Genomic DNA, 24,490 nt, shown 5'->3' with positions numbered 1-24,490 from the left:
TAAAGAAGCTTAAAGACATGCTGAGCAGTTTGTAGAGTGGACAGTCCAAGATGAAGAAGGAGACAGGATCCCTACCTCAGAGCCTCCCACTCCAATAAGAGGAAGCAACTCGCAACCCTGAGAAGTCTCAGGTTTATGACTGAAAAGCAACAAATAAGAAAATAACAGAAGGACGTCACATAGATTACCCAATTTTGAGTAGAAACTCACCATCTGGGCATCATTTCAAATGCTCATTCTTGCGGGAGGGAGGAACAGCTCTTCCTCTGAGCTCTAATAGGCAACTCTCCTGTTTGGAATCATTTGTTTAGCCTGCCCCTGTGTTGTGAGCTTTGAGAGCCTAGCCCACACCCATTCATTCTCAGAAGTCCAGGCCCAGCTCAAAGCCCCTGAGGGCCCCCTGAATGTTTTGTGAATGAGTGACTCCACATTTAAGCATTCATCTAGGAGTAGAAAGGTCAAAGGATGCTGAAGATAGTGTCTGTGAGCTAGACTTGAAATATACTGGCAGTTTAGGTAATAAATTGATACCACAGATGTATGCTCATGTTCTTACTGTATTAAATAGCTCACAAAACAATTTGGTGAAGGTTATTAAATTTCATGTCCACTATAATATTAGGAATTAGCCTGTATACCAATTAATGGATCAGGAAACTGAGGAGAACCAGCTAGTCATACAGCCTTGTTCAAGGAGAACTGATGAGACCAGCTACTTTAATTCCAAACATTGTATCTAGGACATGGCAACCTGCATTTTTCATCTCATTTTCTTTATTGTCTAAAAGGGTTTCTGCGGATCGTCTTTTCTCCTCTTAATCTCAGTGATTTGTCACCTAATTTTCCAGATGTGGTTTGTCCCCTCTGTAATTTTTCATATTTCCTTGTCCATCAGAGGGCCACTAATTAATATAAACCCCGCAGATCTCTCTACCAGCCCTTACCCTCCTTTTTCCCTGACCTCCAGCTATTCTCCCTGCCTTGCTCTCACTTTTATGCTGAAAGTTGCAGGGGAAGAACCTTAAGATATGAATTCTAGTTTTGATTCACTATCCATCTAGGTCCTTATGTTACACTCCAATGTTCAGACCACCCCCACCCCCCAAATCAGATATTTCCAAGAACTGTTAAAGTATTAACTAAAGTCATGAATGTGAAAACACTTCATAAAGTCCTAAAGAACTAAAGAACTGCATGTTGTCTCTTATTCACATGGAAGAGAATGTCCAGGACACCATTAAGTAAGGAATCTAGTTTGAAGGAATTGCCGGGAGTGGCAAAATTGCTGAAGACAAGTGGCTCCAAGCAGGCTCAGAAACCAGTGCCCCATCACAGAAAAGCAAGGACCCCTGGACAGCACCCCAGACAAAAAGTCGGTAAGAGAAATTTTGGGGAGTTCCTCTAATACCTGTAGAAAAACTAATAAGTATGGCCTAGGTGTGTGGCATGGACTTTGGGTAGGCGGGGGTTTAACCTGGACTGATCTGAGACATGAAGTTAGCACTGGGGCCTGGGGAAAATCTTATACATTTTCTGATGTACTGATTGTTATCTGTAAAGTGAAGATAAGGATACATAACTCATACGGTGTTTGAAAATCTTACATTAAATGCAAAAGTCTGACACCTACAAGTAGTTCAATAAATCCAGCTATGATGATGGGAACCGTGCTTTGTTAGTGTTTATACCCAGACCTCTGCTCATGTGCCCTTACATGTCATGTGCCTTTAACATGAATTTTCTGAGTAGATGTGTCCGTGAACTATTTCCTAAGTAAGAAGCTTGGGAACTTAAACCTACTAATGGGAAGTGCAGAAAGCTATCACTGAACTGGGCATCTGTGGTCAGTGGAGCCTCAGTCTCCTGAACCAGTAGTTAAAGGGAGAAGAATCAAAGTATAGAGGAGGGACTTCCTGGTGGTGAAGTGGTTAAGGCTCCATGCTTCCACTGCAGGAGGTGTGGGTTCCATTCCTGTTCGGGAAACTAAGATCCCACAAGCCATGCAGTGTGGCCAAGAAATAAATAATGTAACATTAAAGCATAAAATTACAAAAGTAAAAGTTTGAAAAATACATGTAAGAAAGTTTTAACAAAGTGTATAGATGGACAGGTAGGAGATCTCACATTTTCCAATAAAACAGGGACTAACTCCCCAGACCCCACCAGCCTTGCTTAGCTTCTGTTCTCCATCTTAGAACTCAGAGGAAAGGAGACTGGAGTGAGGAGGTACAGTCTATGGGAAAGAAAGGGCCACGTGTACCAAGAGGTCAGCGAGCCCCAGGATGACGACTACCTCTGTGAGTGACCCCACTGGCCCACTCAGGGAGAAGGGGCTATGAGGCCTTGGTCCACTAACCTCACCTCACCATTTGGTCCCGCGGGCATTCCCTTCCTCTATGACTTGGGGTGCAGGATCGAGGCCGAATGCCATGAATGCCCCAGTTCGTTCTGAAGGTCGTTACAACCAGCAACATCACGATACCTCCTCTCATTCCCTGTTCTCACGTCCAGATTGTGAGGAGTGTCAGAACTTCTTCATTGACAGCTGTGCTGCCCATGGGCCCCCAAACTTTGTAAAGGACTGTGCAGTGGAAAAGGGGCATGCCAACCGCTCAACCCTCATGCTGCCCCCTGGGTTAAGCATCAGAATGTCGCGCATCCCTGACGCTGGGCTTGGAGTGTGGAACGAGGCGTCCGATCTGCCGCTGGGCCTGCACTTTGGCCCCTATGAGGGCCAAATCACAGGCGATGAAGAGGCCGCCAAGAGTGGATACGCCTGGCAGGTAAGAGGCACACATTTCCCTGTCCTCTGGGGTCTAATCACTTGTATGTGGTGGGGGCTACTTCATGTCTACATGCGAGGACGCAGATGGTGATAACACGGTCGGCAATGACACAGTCAGCCCTGTGTACTGTGTGCCCTGGGCGTGAACACAGGACTTCCATCTAAAGGTCAGAGGAGAGGTGGGACCACAGTGTACAGACACTCAGAACCTCTATCTAAAGGTTAGAGGAGAGGTGGAACCACAGTGTACAGACACTCAGGACCTCTAACTAAAGGTTAGAGGAGAGGTGGAACCACAGTGTACAGACACTCAGGACCTCTATCTAAAGGTCAGAGGAGAGGTGGGACCACAGTGTACACACACACAGGACCTCTATCTAAAGGTCAGAAGAGAGGTGGGAACACAGTGTAGAGACACACAGAAGTGACTCCTCCCTTGTGGAGCCCTTGCCTTCAATGAGCCAAGGAATCAGACTTGGAATGATGAGTAAGGGGCTTACCGTGTGGTCCGACTGGCAGATGAATCCATGCAGGCTGAAAAGCACCAATGACTACAGAGGGAAATAGCTCTTCTATATCTTCCTACCAAAAAACAAATAAAAGAAAGAGGAAAGCTTGTAACTCTTTCTCTGACACTCAGATCACCAAAGGGAGGAACTGCTACGAGTATGTGGATGGAAAGGACACGTCTTGGGCCAACTGGATGAGGTGAGTGCAGTGAGTCTGCAGTGTGTAGACATTGAGACTCCCTCAATCCCATGCCCCTTTCCTTCTCAACCCGGCTCCCTCAACAGCTTTCACATCTTCCTTCCTCTTTTCCCTCCATATCATGCTCTTTCATTTCAAAAGACACTAGAAAGAAGGAAATAAAAATATGGCATGTTCCATCAAGATACAAGTCTATATGCTGAACAAAACTGGTGGACTTGAAAACAACTTGAGGAGTCTAGATTCACCAGGGACCTTTTAACTCACTCAACGGACACTTACCGCGCACTTTATGTTTCGGTTTAGACAGTGAACTTCGTTACTGAAGCAGATCACACAACCCATGTCCTTTTGGAGAACATACTGCAAACAGACATTGGCCAATTATTTTTAGGAACAGTAACCTTATTTCTTCTCTCTTTGAGTAACTGCACAGCGCCAGGATAACCTAACACAGGAGACCTTGACTCTCTGTGGGCAAAAACCTCCTCAGGCCTGGTTCCAGTGAGAAGTGGGCCCTGAGGCCTCAGAAGGAATGGAGGGCAGGATGGCCCTGAGCAGGGCCATTCCCTGAGGGCCTCTCCTTTCATCAGAGCAGGCAGACAGTGAACAAACTATTACCATTCCTTGTCTCAATCTATATCAGAGCTCTCTCCAGGTTTCCGTGGGAGGGGCTGGGCAAGCGAATAGGACCCTGGATACATGTGGGGAGATGGGAGAACGCTCGGGAGAGATGGCATGCTGGGGTGAGTGCTGAGGGCTGCGTGTTAGCCAAGGAGCACCAAGTCCTGTGGATGAAAGAGAACTTAATTCAGAGTTTAGAGGAGCTGGATGTCACCAGCCTCACGGACAGTCCAGGTGGAAATGAGTCTGGAACAGGGCTCCAGAAAATGGCTAATTATGTAAGGAGAGAAAAGCATGGGAATTCACATAGCCTGGTCGAAGGTGTGAACAGAAGGTCCACATGAGGGGTGGCCTCAGAGGCGGAAGGCAAGGAGCTGGGCATGGTGGGAGAGTGGAGGGCACTCATCACCTGAGGTTTCTTTCCCCTTCCCGGCCTCGCCCCCAGGTATGTGAACTGTGCCCGGGACGACGAGTAGCAGAACCTGGTGGCCTTCCAGTATCACAGGCAGATCTTCTACCGAACCTGCCAGGTGGTCAGGCCGGGCTGTGAGCTGCTGGTCTGGTACGGGGACGAGTATGCTCAGGACCTTGGCATCAAGTGGAACAGCAGGGGGAAGAGTGAGCTCGCGACCGGGAGAGGTGAGTGTCAGCCCTCTTCCAGTACCCCACCGCATCCTGGGAGCCTCCGTGGTCCGATTTCAAAGCAGAGGACAGTCCAGTCCAGAGTCAGTTGAGTTGCAATTAATATGCCTCAGAATTTGATTCTTTTCATATGATTGTTAGGAAAAATTATTATGTTAAAATATTAGTTCTAATTATTAATATTTCATGCAAAAAATATGTATCATGACCTTCTGCTGAAAGCCTTAGAAGCAAAAAGCAAGTTTTCTAGCACCTACAAGCTCTCTGCCCTTTACCTCTTTCTTCCTTATTTCCTCCCATTTCTTTTTTTTTTTTTTTTACTAAAATATAGACTTTTTTAATTTATTTACTTTTCTTTTTTTTTTTTTTTAATTGGTGCTTGTTTTCTTTCTTTCTTTCTTTTTTCTTTTTTTCTTATTAGTTGGAGGCTAGTTACTTCACAACATTTCAGTGGGTTTTGTCATACATTGATATGAATCAGCCATAGAGTTACACGTATTCCCCATCCCAATCCCCCCTCCCACCTTCCTCTCCACCCGATTCCTCTGGGTCTTCCCAGTGCACCAGGCCCGAGCACTTGTCTCATGCATCCCACCTGGGCTGGTGATCTGTTTCACCATAGATAATATACATGCTGTTCTTTCGAAACATCCCACCCTCACATTCTCCCACAGAGTTCAAAAGTCTGTTCTGTACTTCTGTGTCTCTTTTTCTGTTTTGCATATAGGGTTATCATTACCATCTTTCTAAATTCCATATATATGTGTTAGTGTGCTGTAATGTTCTTTATCATTCTGGCTTACTTCACTCTGTATAATGGGCTCCAGTTTCATCCATCTCATTAGAACTGATTCAGATGAATTCTTTTTAACGGCTGAGTAATATTCCATGGTGGATATGTACCACAGCTTCCTTATCCATTCATCTGCTGATGGGCATCTAGGTTGCTTCCATGTCCTGGCTATTATAAACAGTGCTGCGATGAACATTGGGGTGCACGTGTCTCTTTCAGATCTGGTTTCCTCAGTGTGTATGCCCAGAAGTGGGATTGCTGGGTCATATGGCAGTTCTATTTCCAGTTTTTTAAGAAATCTTCACACTGTTTTCCATAGCGGCTGTACTAGTTTGCATTCCACCAACAGTGTAAGAGGGTTCCCTTTCCTCCACACCCTCTCCAGCATTTATTGCTTGTAGACATTTGGATAGCAGCCATCCTGACTGGCGGGTAATGGTACCTCATTGTGGTTTTGATTTGCATTTCTCTAATAATGAGTGATGTTGAGCATCTTTTCATGTGTTTGTTAGCCATCTGTATGTCTTCTTTGGAGAAATGTCTGTTTAGTTCTTTGGCCCATTTTTTGATTGGGTCATTTATTTTTCTGGAATTGAGCTGCAGGAGTTGCTTGTATATTTTTGAGATTAATCCTTTGTCTGTTTCTTCATTTGCTATTATTTTCTCCCAATCTGAGGGCTGTCTTTTCACCTTACTTATAGTTTCCTTTGTAGTGCAAAAGCTTTTAAGTTTCATTAGGTCCCATTTGTTTAGTTTTGCTTTTATTTCCAATATTCTGGGAGGTGGGTCATAGAGGATCTTGCTGTGATTTATGTCGGAGAGTGTTTTGCCTATGTTCTCCTCTAGGAGTTTTATAGTTTCTGGACTTACATTTAGATCTTAATCCATTTTGAGTTTATTTTTGTGTATGGTGTTAGAAAGTGTTCTAGTTTCATTCTTTTACAAGTGTTTGACCAGTTTTCCCAGTACCACTTGTTAAAGAGGTTGTCTTTTTTCCATTGTATATCCTTGCCTCCTTTGTCAAAGATAAGTTGTCCATAGGTTCGTGGATTTATCTCTGGGCTTTCTATTCTGTTCCATTGATCTATATGTCTGTCTTTGTGCCAGTACCATACTGTCTTGATGACTGTGGCTTTGTAGTAGAGTCTGAAGTCAGGCAGGTTGATTCCTCCAGTTCCATTCTTCTTTCTCAAGATTACTTTGGCTATTCGAGGTTTTTTGTATTTCCATACAAATTGTGAAATTATTTGTTCTAGTTCTGTGAAAAATACCGTTGGTAGCTTGAGAGGGATTGCATTGAATCTATAGATTGCTTTGGGTAGAATAGCCATTTTGACAATATTGATTCTTCCAATCCATGAACACGGTATGTTTCTCCATCTGTTTGTGTCCTCTTTGATTTCTTTCATTAGTGTTTTATGGTTTTCTATGTATAGGTCTTTTGTTTCTTTGGGTAGATATACTCCTAAGTATTTTATTCTTTTTGTTGCAATGGTGAATGGTATTGTTTCCTTAATTTCTCTTTCTGTTTTTTCATTGTTAGTATATAGGAATGCAAGGGATTTCTGTGTGTTAATTTTATATCCTGCAACTTTACTGTATTCATTGATTAGCTCTAGTAATTTTCTGGTAGAGTCTTTAGGGTTTTCTGTGTAGAGAATCATGTCATCTGCAAACAGTGAGAGTTTCGCTTCTTCATTTCCTATCTGGATTCGTTTTACTACTTTTTCTGCTCTGATTGCTGTGGCCAAAACTTCCAACACATTGTTGAATAGTAGTTGTGAGAGTGGGCACCCTTGTCTTATTCCTGATTTCAGGGGAAATGCTTTCAGTTTTTCACCATTGAGGGTGATGCTTGCTGTGGGTTTGTCATATATAGCTTTTATTATGTTGAGGTATGTTCCTTCTATTCCTGCTTTCTGGAGAGTTTTAATCATAAATGAGTGTTGAATTTTGTCAAAGGCTTTCTCTACATGTATTGAGATAATCATATGGTTTTTATCTTTCAATTTGTTAATGTGGTGTATTACATTGATTGATTTGCGGATATTAAAGAATCCTTGCATTCCTGGGATAAAGCCCACTTGGTCATGGTGTATGATTTTTTTAATATGTTGTTGGATTCTGTTTGCTAGAATTTTGTTAAGGATTTTTGCATCTATGTTCATCAGTGATATTGGCCTGTAGTTTTCTTTTTTTGTGGCATCTTTGTCTGGTTTTGGAATTAGGGTGATGGTGGCCTCATAGAATGAGTTTGGAAGCTTACCTTCATCTGCAATTTTCTGGAAGAGTTTGAGTAAGATAGGTGTTAGCTCTTCTCTAAATTTTTGGTAGAATTCAGCTGTGAAGCCATCTGGTCCTGGGCTTTTGTTTGCTGAAAGATTTTTTTATTACAGTTTTGATTTCCTTGCTTGTGATGTATCTGTTAAGATATTCTATTTCTTCCTGGTTCAGTTTTGGAAAGTTATACTTTTCTAAGAATTTGTCCATTTCATCCAAGTTGTCCCTTTTATTTGCATAGAGCTGCTGGTAGTAGTCTCTTATGATCCTTTGTATTTCAGTGTTGTCTGTTGTGATCTCTCCATTTTCATTTCTAATTTTGTTAATTTGGTTCTTCTCCCTTTGTTTCTTAATGAGTCTTGCTAATGGTTTGTCAATTTTGTTTATTTTTTCAAAAAACCAGCTTTAGCTTTGTTGATTTTTGCTATGATCTCTTTAGTTTCTTTTGCATTTATTTCTGCCCTAATTTTTAAGATTTCTTTCCTTCTGCTAACCCTGGGGTTCTTCATTTCTTCCTTCTCTAATTGCTTTAGGTGTAGAGTTAGGTTATTTATTTGGCTTTTTTCTTGTTTCTTGATGTAAGCCTGTAATGCTATGAACCTTCCCCTTATCACTGCTTTTACAGTGTCCCATAGGTTTTGGGTTGTTGTGTTTTCATTTTCAATCGTTTCTATACATATTTTTATTTCCTTTTTGATTTCTTCTATGATTTGTTGGTTATTCAGAAGTGTGTTATTTAGCCTCCATATGTTTGAATTTTTAACAATTTTTTTCCTGTAATTGAGATCTAATCTTACTGCACTGTGGTCAGAAAAGATGACTGGAATGAGGTCAATTTTTTTGAATTTTCCAAGACCAGATTTATGGCCCAGGATGTGATCTATTCTGGAGAAGCTTCCATGTGCACTTGAGAAAAAGGTGAAGTTGATTGTTTTGGGGTGAAATGTCCTATAGATATCAATTAGGTCTAGCTGGTCCATTGTGTCATTTAAGGTTTGTGTTTCCTTGTTAATTTTTTGTTTAGTTGATCTATCCATAGTTGTGAGTGGGGTATTAAAGTCTCCCACTATTGTTGTGTTACTATTAATTTCCTCTTTCATACTCGTTAGCATTTGCCGCACATATTGTGGTGCTCCTATGTTGGGTGCATATATATTTATAATTGTTATATCTTCTTCTTGGATTGATCCTTTGATCATTATGTAGTGTCCTTCTTTGTCTCTTTTCACATCCTTTATTTGAAAGTCTATTTTATCTGATATGAGTATTGCAACTCCTGCTTTCTTTTGGTCTCGGTTTGTGTGAAATATTTTTTTCCAGCCCTTCACTTTTAGTCTGTATGTGTCTCTTGTTTTGAGGTGGGTCTCTTGTAGACAGCATATATAGGGGTCTTGTTTTTGTATCCATTCAGCCAATCTTTGTCTTTTGGTTGGGGCATTCAATCCATTTACATTTAAGGTAATTATTGATAGGTGTGGTCCCGTTGCCATTTACTTTGTTGTTTTGGGTTCACGTTTATACAACCTTTCTGCATTTCCTGTCTAGAGAAGATCCTTTAGCATTTGTTGAAGAGCTGGTTTGGTGGTGCTGAATTCTCTCATCTTTTGCTTGTCTGTAAAGCTTTTGAATTCTCCTTCATATCTGAATGAGATCCTTGCTGGGTACAGTAATCTAGGTTGTAGGTTATTCTCTTTCATTACTTTCAGTATATCCTGCCATTCCCTTCTGGCCTGGAGGGTTTCTATTGATAGATCAGCTGTTATCCTTATGGGAATCCCTTTGTGTGTTATTTGTTGTTTTTCCCTTGCTGCTTTTAATATTTGTTCTTTGTGTTTGATCTTTGTTAATTTGATTAATATGTGTCTTGGGGTGTTTCACCTTGTGTTTATCCTGTTCGGGACTCTCTGGTTTTCTTGGACTTGGGTGGCAATTTCCTTCCCCACTTTAGGGACGTTTTCAACTATTATCTCCTCGAGTATTTTCTCATGGCCTTTCTTTTTGTCTTCTCTTCTGGGACTCCTATGATTTGAATGTTGGGGCATTTCACATTGTCCCAGAGGTCCCTGAGGTTGTCCTCATTTCTTTTGATCCTTTTTTCTTTTTTCCTCTCTGCTTCATTTATTTCCACCATTTTATCTTCTACCTCACTTATCCTATCTTCTGTCTGCGTTATTCTACTCTTGGCTCCCTCCAGAGTGTTTTTGATCTCATTCATTGTATTATTCATTTTTAATTGACTCTTTTTAATTTCTTCTAGGTCTTTATTAAACATTTCTTGCATCTTTTCAATCTTTGTCTCCAGGCTATTTATCTGTAACTCCATTTTGTTTTCAAGATTTTGGATCATTTTTATTATCATTAGTCTAGATTCTTTTTCAGGTAGATTCCCTATCTCCTCCTCTTTTGTTTGACTTGGTGGGCATTTTTCATGTTTCTTTACCTGTTGGGTATTTCTTTGCCTTTTCATCTTGTTTAGATTGCTGTATATGGAGTGGGCTTTCTGTATTCTGGAGGTTTGTGGTTCCTTTTTATTGTGGAGGTTTCACCCAGTGGGTGGGGTTAGACGATTGGCTTGTCGAGGTTTCCTGGTTAGGGAAGCTTGCGTCTGTGTTCTGGTGCGTGGATCTTGATTTCTTCTCTTTGGAGAGCAATGGAGTGCCCAGTAATAAGTTTTGAGATGGGTCTATGTGTTAGGTGTGACCTTGGGCAGCCTGTATGTTGATGTTCAGGGCTATGTTCCTGCGTTGCTGGAGAATTTGAGTGGTATGTCTTGCTCTAAAACTTATTGGCTCTTGGGTGGTGGTTGGTTTCAGTGTAGGTATGGAGGCTTTTGGATGGTCACTTATTACTTAAAGTTCCATGTAGTCAGGAGTTTTCTGGTGTTCTCAGGTTTTGGGCTTAAGTCTCGTGCCTCTGGATTTCAGTTTTATTCTTCCTGTAGTCTCAGGACTTCTCCAACTATACAGCACTGATATTAAAACTTCTAGGTTAATGGCGAAAATATTCTCCCCCGTTAGGGACACCCAGAGAGGTTCACAGAGTTACATGAAGAAGAGGAGAGGGAGGAGGGAGATAGAAATGAGCAGGAGGAGAAAAAGGGGGACTCAAGAGGAGAGAGACAGATCTATACCATTGTCTGTTCCCAGAGTGTTCTCCTTATCCCAGACACCCACAAAGATTCACCGAATTGGATTGGGAAGAGAAGGGGAAAGGAGGAAATAGAGGTGTTCTGAGGTAGAAAACAGAGAGTCAAGATTGGGAGAGAATAATCAACACACTCCCGAATAAAAATGGGAACTGAGTATTGGATTCTTAAATGTTCACAATTTATATCATATACTGAAAAACAAAAATTAAAAATCTAGAGTAGAGGTTAGACTCTTAAAAATGCTATATTAAAAACAAAAACCAAAACACAAAAAAACATTTTAGAAATATACATATAAATTTCGGTTTAAAAATAGGGTTTCCCTTCTTCTTTTTTTTTTTTTTTGTAAGGTTATAGTGTATTGAAAATGAAAATTAAGGAGTAGTAGAGGAGTACTAGAGGACTTTAAAAGAAATAAGAGAAAAAGAAAAATAGAAAATAGAAGAGAAAAAGGAAAAAAAAAAAGAAGAAGAAGAAATTTTCCCTAATTAAAAAAATCGTAAAAATCTATGAAAATGAAAGTTAAGGAGTAATGGGGGAGTAATAGGGAATTTTAAAGGAAAATAAAAGAGAAAAAATAAAAAATTAAAGAAAAAATTTTTTTCTTACTTAAAAAAAAAAAAAAAAAAGCAGTAAAAATATATCTAGGAATTTCTCTGGAGCTGTTGCGGTCAGTGTGGGTTCGGCTCAGTTTCAGATAGCTCCTCGTTCCAGCTTACACTTCTCGATATCTACAGGCCCCTTCCGGTGTAGTCAGTGTTATCTACAGGGGTTTTAATCTGTTGCACCGGTCCCTTCTGAAGCGGTTCCCTTTGTTTATTTGGCTTCTGTTTGCCGGTCTCTTCAGAGCCTCATTTCCGCCCTGACACAGGCGGGCGGAGGTGGACTCTTATTTAGGTAGCTAGTTCCATCGCGCTGCGGGGAGGGGCTGGCGCTGCAGGGAGGGGCTGGCGCTGCGGGGAGGGGCTGGTGCAGCTTTCTCCATCTGCACTGCTCAGGCTCCCGGCTGCTCTATATGGAGCGCGCGGTTCCAGCCCTCGGGTGTTCCACAAAAGCACGGAACAAAAAGCTACGCCTGCTCTTTGTGCCTTCCCCGTCAGGGCGGTCCAGGCAGCCAGGGGCTTGACAGGCGCACTCTCCCCGGGTGCGGCGTGCCCACTCCCTGCCGCGGTCCCAGTCTCAGTTTCCGCCGGCGCCAGTCGGGTGCGTGCGCCTTCTGCCCTCCGCGTCCCCAACCCCACCTGTGCCGGTCGGGTGCCTGCGCCCTGTGTCTCGCCGCAACCCTCCCAGCGGATGTCGACCATCCAGAATCTCAGGAGGTCTTTGATTAGAAACTGGAGGCCTGTTTGCAGTGCGGCAGGGGATACGGTCCTTGGGGCCGAGCCTGCCCCCTTCCCCTCCCCACTGCCTCCTGCCTCCGGCGGGGCTGGGCCGGTCTGCAGCCTGCGAGCTCTTCTCTGGACTTTCTCGGTCCCTTTGTTCTGCGAACAGCCGGCAGTGTGTTCGGGCTGGTTAATTTTCTCTCTCTGTTTTGCTCTCCCACAGTTCAAGTTGGCAACACACAAAAGCTCCCTCCAATTGTCCTCTGGGCACTCAGGCCTGGACCCTACCCCAAGCAATGCCACCCACTCCTCTCCGTTCCGCCCCCACTAGCTGGTGGCGGATGCGGGTGTCTGGGGTACTTTTCTGCTGGGAGTTGCTTTTCGGCTCATAATCTGTGGGTTTTATTAATTGTTTCCCTTCCAGTCAGGTTGCCCTCTAATATTCAAACACTTCCCCCAGGCCCGCCAGTGCGAGGGTTTCCCGGTGTCTGGAAACGTTCTCTATTAAGACTCCCTCCCCGGGACGGATCTCCATCCTTAGCTCTTTTGTCTCACTTTTTATCTTTTATCTTTTGTCCTACCTCATTTAGAAGACAATGGGCTGCTTTTGTGGGCGCCTGATGACCTCAGCTATCAATCAGAAGTTGTTTTGTGAAGTTTGCTCTGCATTCAGTTATGCTTTTGATGAATTTGTAGGAGAGAGTGTGGTCTCCCCGTCCTACTCCTCCGCCATCTTGGCTCCCTTGATATTTCATTTTAAAATATTTATAGGAAAAAGACATTTTAAGAGTCACACTAGGAAATTTATGAATGACATCTGCTAATTTAAAGAAACTAAATGGAATTACTTAGTCAGCAGTATTTTTTTAATTAATTAATTAATTTATTTCATTTATTTGTATTAGTTGGAGGCTAATTACTTTGCAATATTGTAGTGGTTTTTGTCATACATTGAAATGAATTAGCCATGGATTTACATGTATTCCCCATCCCGATCCCCTCTCCCACCTCCCTCTCTACCCAATCCTTCTGCGTCTTCCCAGTGCACCCGGCCTGAGCACTTGTCTCATGCATCAAACCTGGGCTGGTGATCTGTTTCACCATAGATAATATACATGTTTCGATGCTGTTCTCTTGAAACATCCCACCCTCGACTTCTCCCACAGAGTCCAAAATTCTGTTCTGTATATCTGTGTCTCTTTTTCTGTTTTGCATATAGGGTTATCATTACCATCTTTCTAAATTCCATATATATGCGTTAGTATACTGTATTGGTCTTTATCTTTCTGGCTTACTTCACTCTGTATAATGGGCTCCAGTTTCATCCATCTCATTAGAACTGATTCAGATGAATTCTTTTTAATGGCTGACTAATATTCCATGGTGTATATGTGCCACACCTTCCTTATCCATACATCTGCTGATGGGCATCTAGGTTGCTTCCATGTCTTGGCTATTATAAACAGTGCTGTGATGAACACTGAGGTGCACACATGTACAGTGATGTGCATTCAGTTACTGGTCCAGTTTGTTGTCATGTGAGTTCACATTCTGTGCCAGACGGGGCTCCATGCACCGAAACAGACAGAACCACTGCCCTGGGGCAGCAGGTGCTTCATACCAGGCAGGGGTTGGTGCTGAGGAAAACCAGCGCAGGAAATGTGCCTCAGGTCAGCGAGAGCAGAAGGTGGGCTGTGGCGCAGGACGGTGCGGCAGGATCTGTTCAGAGATAACACCGGCGGGGAAGGATTCCAGGCAGGGGAGCAGCCAGTGCCTCGAACCCAGGGCCGGGAAGAGAGGCCATGCCAGGGGTCTCGGGAGGAAGGACAGAGGGAGAGGAAGGAGGCTGGACAGGACACGGAAGCCTCAGGGCCTGTGTCCACATGCAGGCCCCAGGGGCCTTCCTGGGTGACACAGAACAACCACGAGGCTTTCAGCTGCAAGCATCATGTTCTCTGTGCTAAGATGATGCTTTGATTCACTTTTGGGAAGAGACAGCAGCGGGGAGTCCCCTCAGAGGTCAGTTCATTGCCACACATGAGGGGAGAGTGGGCTGGCTGAACATGCTTGGGAGTGAGAGTGTGAAAAGTCTGGCTGGAGATGTATTTTTAAATAGGGCTTCCTAGTGCACGTTAAATGGACTAAGACTGAATGAAATAAATCAGGTACGGATACTGGTGAGGTTGGAGAAAGGATATGCCTTTATTTTATGATTTATGGGAAACTGAGAGAGAAGCAATTTGTGAACCAGTTGGGGCAGCAGGAGTCATAGACCTGTGGTCAGTGGGACCTGGACCGCTTGGTCTCATCCAGTCTCAAACCCACTTCCTGCAGAGATTGGCACAAAGGCTGCTCTTTGAACAAGGAGCTTCAAATTCAGCTTTACTCACACCTGCTGTAACCACTCACTGTGCTGCCTCCAATATGCAGAGAGCTCCAGGCCAGGCGCCCCTAACTTAATAGACCCTTTCCCCTCACAGGGAGCCTCTCAGGAGATTTCACCTAAGTCATCAAGTCTTATCCCTCAGTAGGGTAAATACCTGTGGCCACTGTGACGTGACATTTCAAATACTTACATGCAGGGAAAGTCCCTGCAGATCCACCTCTATCAGGAGAGACACTGCCTCTGATGATGCTGGAAGGTCCCTATCTGGGTGATATGTAGAAAAGGCCCTTGACACCCGCTTCCTGGATTTCTGTAGATGTAGAGAATAAGAGTGGAATGGAAAAGTGGACAATAAAGACACACTCGATGGGAGACAAATAGTGCACTGTCAACACTTAGGCCTGACCATGGCAAACCAGCTACCTGACCAAAAGCTTCCTCTTTCAGCAGAACCAAAGCCCAAGATCCACCCATGTGCCTCCTGCTCTCTGGCCTTCTCCAGTCAGAAATTCCTCAGCCAACACACCCAGCGCAGTCACCCGTTTCAGACCCTCCTGAGACCATCTGAAAGAGACCTCCTCCAGCCAGAGGATCCCTGCCCAGGCAATCAAAATCAGCGATATTCAGATCCACACAGCCCGAGCGACAAACCTGAGGGTCAGGATGCCAAGGACAGGCCCCCAAAATTGGCGAAAAGCATAAGGCTGAAGAGGATTTCAAGGGCCTCTTCCTACTCACCCGGAGGACAAATGGGGGATTCTGGGGTGCATGAAAGAATGAAAGACGAGCCCAGCACAAGCCAGAAACTGAATCCAGAGGACACAGGCCCATTGCTCACGGGGGCAGGGGTCTCAGGGATTATGAGGTTCACGTACGGAGAGTGTGGGCAAGGCTCCAAGGACAGGTCAAGTCTCAGCACACACCAGAGGACACACACAGGGGAGAAGCCCTATGTTTGCGGGGAGTGTGGGCGAAGCTTCAGTCAGAAGTCAGATTTCGTCAGACATCAGAGGACACACACAGGGGAGAAGCCCTATGTTTGCAGAGAGTGTGGGCGAAGCTTCAGTCGGAAGCCCCACCTCATCTCAGACAAGAGGACACACACAGGGGAGAAGCCCTATGTTTGCGGGGAGTGTGGGCGAAGCTTCAGTCAGAAATCTGTCCTTATCAGACACCAGAGGACACACACAGGGGAGAAGCCCTATGTTTGTGGGGAGTGTGAGTGAGTCGTGACCAACAAACCACACCTTAGCCACAGGAGGATTACTGCAGTCACCCCATGCTTCAGCTCTAAGGGGGCCTCAGAGGATGTCTGTGACCCGTTACTATCCCCAGGAGTATCACGAGAGACTTCCCATGTGGTCCAGTTGCCAAGACTCCAATACAGAGACCCACGTTCAATACCTGATTGGGGAACTAGCTCCCACAGGCTGCAACTAAGACACAGCACAGCCGAATAAATAAAAATATAATAAATATTTTAAACAAAGAGTGTGATAAGCACAGAATTACTTGTTAAATAGACCTTCCAACTTCATGACAGGAGAGGAGGTAGATAAACTGCAGAGGGTTTCTTAAGTGTTCTGGAGATGTTCATGCCAATTGCCTTCGTGGTTTTTTAGTACTCCTCTTCTAAGAAATTTTGTCTCCAAACAAATCTGAAGCCCAGACTATGTACTCATTCCCCCCTTATCACTGACAGTAGTGGAGTCCAGTCATAGCTGAACCCCTGGGAAGGCATAATTCTGGAGCCAAGTCAATTAGGTCACTGGACAGTCAGTTCCTGGGTCCAGGGACAGGAATCTAGGGTTTGTGACAGACTCACCAGAGAAGATAATTCCCCGGCCTCCTGGGAACTGTGGCCTCTCCTCCTTATAGATCATGACTCTCCTTTGGCCTCTCCTGGTGGCCCTCTGGTTCCCTCTGACTTCTGTAGCATCAAAGGTGAAGGCCACCTGCACGTGTGTGTGTATGCATGCACGCCTGGCTCAGCATGGGGCGTCTGGTCTCTCCTGCTCCCTCGGGGTCATCACAGCATCTGGACACCAGAGTCGACCACAGGGGTCCAGTTCTCAGCCCTGCCCTCAGCAGCTCTGTGAGCTGGGGCAAGATGCTCAACCTCCCTGTGTCTCTATTCTCATCTGTGATACGGGGTGGGAGCACCAGCATTTTGGTCTGATGTGTAAGCACAGGCGGAATCTGTGAGAGGCTGGCTGAGAACGGAAGCCCCACTGTTGCTGTCCTTTGTGGTTTTTTCTTTAATCTTTTTTGTTTTTTAATAGAAGGATAATTGCTTTACAGAATTTTGTTTTCTGCATCCCTCCATCCCCCACACCTACCAGGTCTTCAGAGCTAGACGAGGAAGGGGCTGTTTAGGCACTGGGCTGCCCTGATGAGGGGGTGTGAGGTCAGGGGTGCTAAGAGAGGGTGACCTCCCTTCCCACCCCTGCCATTCCTGCTGGGCTGGGCAGCCCCAGGGCCCCTCCGCAGACAGGCAGTGCCCACAGTGGTCACCCTGCCGAGAACAGAGCCTGGAGCCGCGTTTGCGGGAACTCCCTGTCTGGCCCCCATCCCACCCCCACACGCAGGGTCCTTGAAGCCCACACCGTGGCTTCTCTCTGCATGGGCCTCGTACCTGTGCCCGTTCGCTGTGGGCAACGCTGTCGCGACCTTGAAATTCTTAACCATGGAAAAGTTCATCCTTACACTTCCCTTTCATGAGTGAAGTCTGATGGGCCCCCGGGGTGCGCTGTGAGCAGGGCAGATGCACACACAGCACGGGTCCCGGGGTGACCAGGTTGCACGAGGGGACAAGGTGGGCACAAAGCCCCTCCACCTTGGGTGAGTGAGGGTGGGGACAGCACCAGGAAGCCACGCTTGCTCAGACCCAGAACTGAGCTCCGACACAGAGTGGGGGCAATGGGGTTCTTAAGGTTGACCACACCCTCCCCTCTGTGAATGACCTCTGCCCTGGCCTGATCCTTCCAGAAGGGGTTCAGGAGGCTGAAGTCCGCCCAGCCACCAGAAGACACCAAGGGGAGAGTGGGCCACGGGGCAGGGGCCGGAGGGTGTGAAGTCTAGGACTGGGGGCAATGGCCCTCAGTTCCCTCCATGTGCCAGGCCTGTGAAGCGTCTCTACATGAACCGTGTCAGTGATAACCACCCACTATTATTTTCCTGTTTCTGTCATGCTTTCTTAAAGGAACGTGTTTGTCTGTGGCTTGGTTTCCTTACAGGAAGGGAAGCCACGTAAACTCCCCATCTTCTGTGGCTTCAGGCCGGGGCCACGGGAGGGAGAGTTAGGGGTGGTGCAGGCAGAGGGGCTTCAACTGAAAACGGTGGGGACCCATAAACCTGCAGGGGCTTCTCACCTGCACCTCCGACCAGAGCTGGGCCTGGAATCCCCTGGAACCCTGAGCAGGTCAAAACTTCTCCCTCCCCTCCCCTCAAAAAGCTGACTCCTGGGGCCAGCCCACAACACCCCCAAATCCCCCATCACCCAAGCCCCACACAGGCCCTCCCTCACAGAAGTGGGATGACCTGGATGGTGGCACAGATGGTGTGTGACCCCAGAGCTGGGGGTCTCAGCTGACCTTGAGCAAGGGGGTTGATGCTTTACACAGCTTCCCAGCCCAGGGAGCTGCCAGCAGCCACAATCCACGATCTGAACCAGAGCTGGGAGATGGGGAGTAGGGATGCGAGCTCTCTGAGGTCCCATCCTGTCCCCAGGACAGCGGCCAGGCCCCACCTGACACCGGGACTGCCCTGCACGGTCACACAGGACACCAGCAGTCACGGGACGGACAGCCAGCTGCCTCCGCCGCACACTCCACCCTGACCACGGCGGCCCCGAGGCTGTACCAGCCCCGCCTGCGCGCGGCTCTGCTTGGCTGCTGGGGCTCGGGGACCCTGGGTGAGTCGGTGAGGGCAGAGCTCCAGAGGCCAAGCCTGTCTTCAGCCACCAGACCTGCCCTGCTTTCTGGACTCATGAGCCCAGCCAGTATCTGAAGCCAAGATGCCTTTGGGAGACTGACACCACAGACGCTGACCTCAGAGCTCCGACTTCTGAAAACTTACTAAACAGATTATTTTTAGCCTTTTTTTAAAATGGGATGTTGGCTGGAAGCAGAGAGGGGAATGACTCCCTTGGTGGTGCTGTGGTTAAGAATCCACCTGCCAATGCAGGAGACACGGGTTCAATCCCTGATCTGGGAAGACCCCACGTGCCGTGGAGCAACTAAGTCCGTTCACAACTACTGCAGCCCAAGAGCCTAGAGTCTCTGCTTCCCAACCAGGGCAGCCGCCACAGGGAGAAGTTCAGCGCAGAAACGAGAGAGCAGCCCCCACGCCCGACAGCCAGAGACAAGCCCGCACAGCAGCGGAGACCGAGCAGCCGAAAATAAATAAATAACCTTGCTTTAAGTAGGAGATCGCAGCATTCTCTGCTGATCCAGGGGCTAGGACTCAGCTCCCAACAAAGGGGGCCACGTTCAATCCCTGGTCAGGGCACTATTTCCCACATGCTGCAACTGAAGGCCTGCATGCCACAGCTAAGACCCAGCTCAGCCAATTAAATGAACAATTAAAAATAAGAGGCGGTTCATCTGTCACCATAGAAAACTGCAACATTTTAGGAAAAGAAAAAACAAAAGATCTTATTTTGCAAGTGCTCATGGTTGATTGCAAAATTTTCTCATAATATGCAGCTGTTTAAGAAAGAAGAAATTTTGAAAATACAGAAACTAAAACCCACCCGTATGTGTGGGGAACATCAATTACTGCAGCATCCCGCCACCACACACGGGAACACAGGTCCGTGTTTTTCTTCTACAAAGAAGCTTTCAGCTTCCACCCCCCTTCCCACTGGCCTCTACTCTGCTCATCAAGAAAACTGCGCTTTGGCCTCGTGACTGGGGGGTTTCTGTTGAACTCAAGGAGGCAGAGGAGTAGGGCTGTGTGGTTGGGGGCACCGTCTGGCCTGCAGTGAGGAGAGAAGTGCGAGTGCTCCGCCTCTGGGTCCAGTAACTCCAGGGGCCTCGGGGAGCCGCCCGGGAAGAAGCCTCTCAAACACCTTCCCTGCAGTCTCCACAGTTACAGCACGTCCCACGTCTCGGGGTTCAGCTGTGGGTTAACAAGACCTCGCTTGTTGGACAGAAAAGTGTTTCCACAGAGAATCTGCCTGGATCTTGGCCTCGGTTGGTACAGATGTAACAGGCAGAACGTTCAGGGCTCAGGGAAGTTAGTTCTGAAGCTCTCTGGGTTTAGGGCTACAGCACCTCCTCACCTCCACCCCTTCCACGGTCATGGAGCCTTCTCTTCCAGGGGAAGGTGTTTGGCAACATCAGCCACAAAGACACATACTGAAGAGGACAAAGCCCACGGCAGGCGGGGCTGGGTGTTCCTGGGGGAGCAGAGGGGCCTTGGACACTCCATACTGGACCCCTGCCCCACCGGCTTCTCCTCCTTCTCTCTGGGCATGCAGCTTTCACCTGCTGGGTGCCCGCCAATGAGGGGCCCCAAGACACCAAGCTGGGGTTGGCGATGGGGGAGCTGGATGCCAGGGAACCCGAGACCCTGCAGCAGGTCAGTGCACTGTGGACGAGGGCCGGCCTCACTGACCGGATAGGCCCTGTGCATTCAGGACACGCTCTCTGGACCCCAGGTGGAGGGCTGCTTCTCCTGGTGCCCACCTGGGTCTCAGGAGGTGGAAGAGAGACCGGGTTGTCCTTCCCACCTCCTGCCCAGAGAATGACACAGACCAGTTCCCAAAAGTCAGAACAGGGTGGGCAGAGCGAGTCTTGGGCCTCACAGGGTCCCTGTGAAGAGGGGTTCACTGCTCCCTGGATCCCTCTTGGCTGGTTCCCCTTCTGTGTGGTCTTCATACCAAATCTCACAAGGACAAAGCAGTCCAGGTGCCCACAGAATCACTCATCCAGGTGCTGACAACCCTCTTTATTTATTATGGGCAGGGAGACAGTGTGGCTGGTGTGAGGCTCCCATAGACCAGAGAGGAGACCCCCTAGGTTGTGTTTCTTCTACTCCTGAGGCCCAGGTGGGCACTGGGGGCAGAGCACCTCCAGCTGGGGTCTGGAGACAGTGTCCTGAATGGACAGGGCCTAACTGTCTACTGTGGCTTCAGGGGATATGGGCAAGAGGGGTACTAAATCCTTTCTAAATATTTCAGACAACCACTGAGTTCCTTCTGGTTTTTGGTTTCAGATCTTTTTTTTTTTTTTTTTTTTTTTGGTTTCAGATCTTTTTATATGGCCCATTTTCAGAGTCTTTATTGAATCTCTTACAATATTGCTTCCATTTTATGTTTTGATTTTTTGACTGCAAGACATGTGGGATTGTTACCAAGTCCAAGCTCACTTTGCATGCCTCACCACAGGCCAATAAATCAGAGGCGAGGTGCTGAGGCAAGGAATATGACCTTACTTCGAAAGCCAGAAGACTGAGAAGATAGCAGACTATTATCTTGAAGAAACCATCTTGTCAGGTTCTGGATGCCAGTGTCTTTTATAGAACACAGAGGTGGGAGGTGAGGAAATACAGTAAAAAGGCCATTAATCTGGCAAACATCTCCTGGAATGGCCGGCCTCGGGAGGAGATGTGTTATGTTCTCCCTCCGGTAGCCATCCACAGGTGGACAGGTCCTGGACAGAGGCAGAGGGTCGGGGTGTCCTGAGGCAGGCCATTATGTATGGACAGGATCTCTGTAGCAAACAGACCAACAGGAAGCAAAGGTTAGAGTAAAACATTCAACATCAGTCAGATTTTGTTCTTCCCTGTAACAATTCCCCAGTAACAGCATCCATTCCACAATCTTATGGGAAAAGGGGTAATGAATGTTCTAATTGCCCCATTAGTTGCATCTTTTGGGGAGTGCCCACCACTGGTGCCAGTGTTCTGAATGTTGAGATTTGTCTCTTGTTGTTCTTTGGAAAGTCTCTACTTCATATGTATAGACATAATAATATTATAATACAGGTGTTGAGAGTTGTTTTATTCAGTACAAATCTTTTAGGACTTCAAAACCAGGGGGCAGCATCTAAAGTTAAGGAACTTAGCACTTTTCTATGTGTGGGAAGACACACCAGCCATCTCGCTGAAATCATCCCCTTTGATACACACCTTACCACCTGGGACCAGCATCCTGACTTCCCCTTCCTGAGTTTCCTCGGGGATCACAGTGGGGAGTGGCTGCAGTCTGATGGCTGCTGGAAAGCAGGTATTCTTTTCTTTCCTGAGTTTCCTCAGGGTTCACCATGAGAAGTGGCTTCAGTTTGATACCTTCTACACAGTAGGAGGGGGAACCTGGGTCCCCATTGAGATCATCTCAGCAGAGAGAGCAAGCAGGTCCTGTGACTCCAGACAACCTTCCAACGTTCAGGGCTCAGCGTTCAGCCTGCAGGATCCACAGCCGTCAGCTCAGCCACCATGCTCTGCACTTAGTTGCTATGTAGCCCTGAAACCTGCACTGTAGGAGGCCCTCTAAATGTGGCGTCCTGTCCAGCAAACTCTCGGTCACACCCTCCAAGCCTGACCCAGGCCCAGCTCTGCTGAGAGGGTCTCACTGGGGACCCAGGTTCCCCCTCCTGCTCTCCCACATTCCATACCTGAATGGGGAGAAGGCAGGGGCTGGGGGCACAGTGCCTCCATGCAGGTAGGGCAGACGTTCTCCCATCACTCCTTGTGGTCCATGCCTGGGAACACAGTCTAATGTCAGTTTTACCAGCAGAGGACATGTGCCCCCAGATCTGGCCCACTCTCTAGGGGATGTGAGCTGTGAGCACTAACACAGGAAACCCCAAGTGACCTGCTTAGGCTGGAAGACTAGTTCCTGGGATGTGAGCTGAAGTCTGAAAGTAGCTTCTCATTGGGATTAGCCTTCTCCAGACGTAGCTTGGGGGCAGCAAGAGTGCAATAAGTGGCCGGCAGCTGGGGCAGCCACACAGTGCCTCTCGACAGCCCTGTGGAAACTGTGCACCAGAGTGACCAGGAGCCCACATTCACCCTGCAGATGGCTTCTGAGAGGTCCGTGACAGACTAAAGCAACCATGAGCCTGTACTCACAGCAGACAGCCTCTGAGAGGTCAGTGACAAGCCAGAGTGAACACGAGCCTGCACTCACCCAGTGGATGGCCTCTGAGAGGTCTGTGATGGACCAGAGTGACCACAAGCATGCATTCACCTAGTGGATGGCTTCTGACAGTTCTGTAACAGACCAGAGTGACACAAGCATGAATTCACCCATGGGCATCTTCTGACAGGTTTGTGACAGACCAGAGTGACCAGGAGCCCACATTCACCCATCAGGTGGCTTCTGAGAGGTCTGTGACAGACTAAAGCAACCATGAGCCTGTACTCACAGCAGACAGCCTCTGAGAGGTCTCTGACTGACCACAGTGACCACGAGTCTGCACTCACCCAGCAGATGGCCTCTGATAGGTCTGTGACAGAGAAGAGTGACCACAAGCGTGTATTCACCAAGTGGACAGCCTCTGATAGGTCTGTGACAGGTCAGAGTGACCACGAGTCTGCACTCACCCAGCGGATGGCCTCTGATATAGGTCTGTGAGAGACCAGGGTGACCACAAGCATGCATTCACCCAGCGGATGGCCTCTGAGAGGTCTGAGACAGGTCAGAGTGACCAGAAGCCTGCACTCACAGGGCGGACAGCCTCTGAGAGGTCTGTGACAGGCCAGAGTGACCACAAGCCTGCACTTACCCAGTGGATGGCCTCTGAGAGGTCTGAGACATGTCAGAGTGACCACAAGCCTGCACTCACCAAATGGTGAATTCTTGCTTGGAGAATCCCATCGACAGAAGAGTCTGGTGCGCTACAGTCCATGGGGTCACAAAGAATCAGACACAACTGAACACCTGAGCACACACACACATGAAACAGAAATGGACTCAGGGACAGAGGGAACAGACTGGCGCTCTCTGAGGAGGAGGGGGCAGTGGAGGACCAGAGTGGGAGGCTGGGGTCAAAAGATGTAGCTTTTGTAAGTAGAATGGTTAAAGAAGGCCCTGCTGCATAGCAGAGAACAATATTCAGTATCCAATGATGAACTATAAAAGAATATTTTTAAAAAGAAGTGTGTATAAGTGTATCTCTGAGCTATGAGCAGAAATTAACACATTGTAAACCAGCTATACTTCAAAAAAAAAAAAAAAACTGATTAAAAAAAAAAAAAAAACCAGACCCTAGCCGATTACAATAGACACTCAACCCAGGAGCACCAAGTCCCGAGCAGTCAGAACATGGACTAATAAGTCAGAAGAGCGCCCGACAGGAGACGGGGTCCCACGGTGGCCCACAGGCTGGCTGGGAGCCCTGGGCGCCGTAAGCCACAAGTGTCGCTGGAGGAAATGAGAACTCTACCCACACGACTCCCCCTCCAGCTCAAAACAAAGCGGCTCTGCTTCCCCTGACCCCTTAACTGCGGGGCCCTGGGACGCCCTGGCTTGGTGCTGGGACCAGGAATGTACTGGTCAGACCCCAATGCAGGGGAGGTCTATGAGGGCAGCTCTGGAGCGGGTGGGCCAGGATGAGCGCAGGAGCTCCGCCCATTCCTCGAAGGTCGGAGAAAACAGAGCCCAGGAGGCCGGAAAGTGTCCTAATGGAGGGCAGGCCCCACGTCAGAGCCTCCGCTCTCTGGCTGAGGCCCAGCGCTGACCCCCTGTGCCGGTCTGCAGACATTCTGCACACGCCCTGACGGCTCAGCCGCTGAGCCCCAAGGAGAAGGCTTGTGATGGCAGCCATGCCCACAGGCACCAGCAGCACTGAACATC

At 47.3% G+C, this 24,490-nt stretch overlaps 1 pseudogene; it reads left to right on the top strand.

Annotated features, from left to right (window-relative positions):
* The first annotated feature begins 1,222 nt into the window (after window positions 1–1,222).
* Window positions 1,223–24,485, top strand: LOC133044336 (histone-lysine N-methyltransferase PRDM9-like; annotated as a pseudogene).
* The last annotated feature ends 5 nt before the right edge of the window (window positions 24,486–24,490 follow it).

The sequence above is a fragment of the Dama dama genome, chromosome 23 (genome assembly GCF_033118175.1).
Source record: "Dama dama isolate Ldn47 chromosome 23, ASM3311817v1, whole genome shotgun sequence".
Lineage (NCBI taxonomy): Eukaryota > Metazoa > Chordata > Mammalia > Artiodactyla > Cervidae > Dama > Dama dama.
The sequence above is the reverse complement of the archived record's forward strand: the minus strand, read 5'-3'. Positions and strand labels throughout refer to the sequence as shown.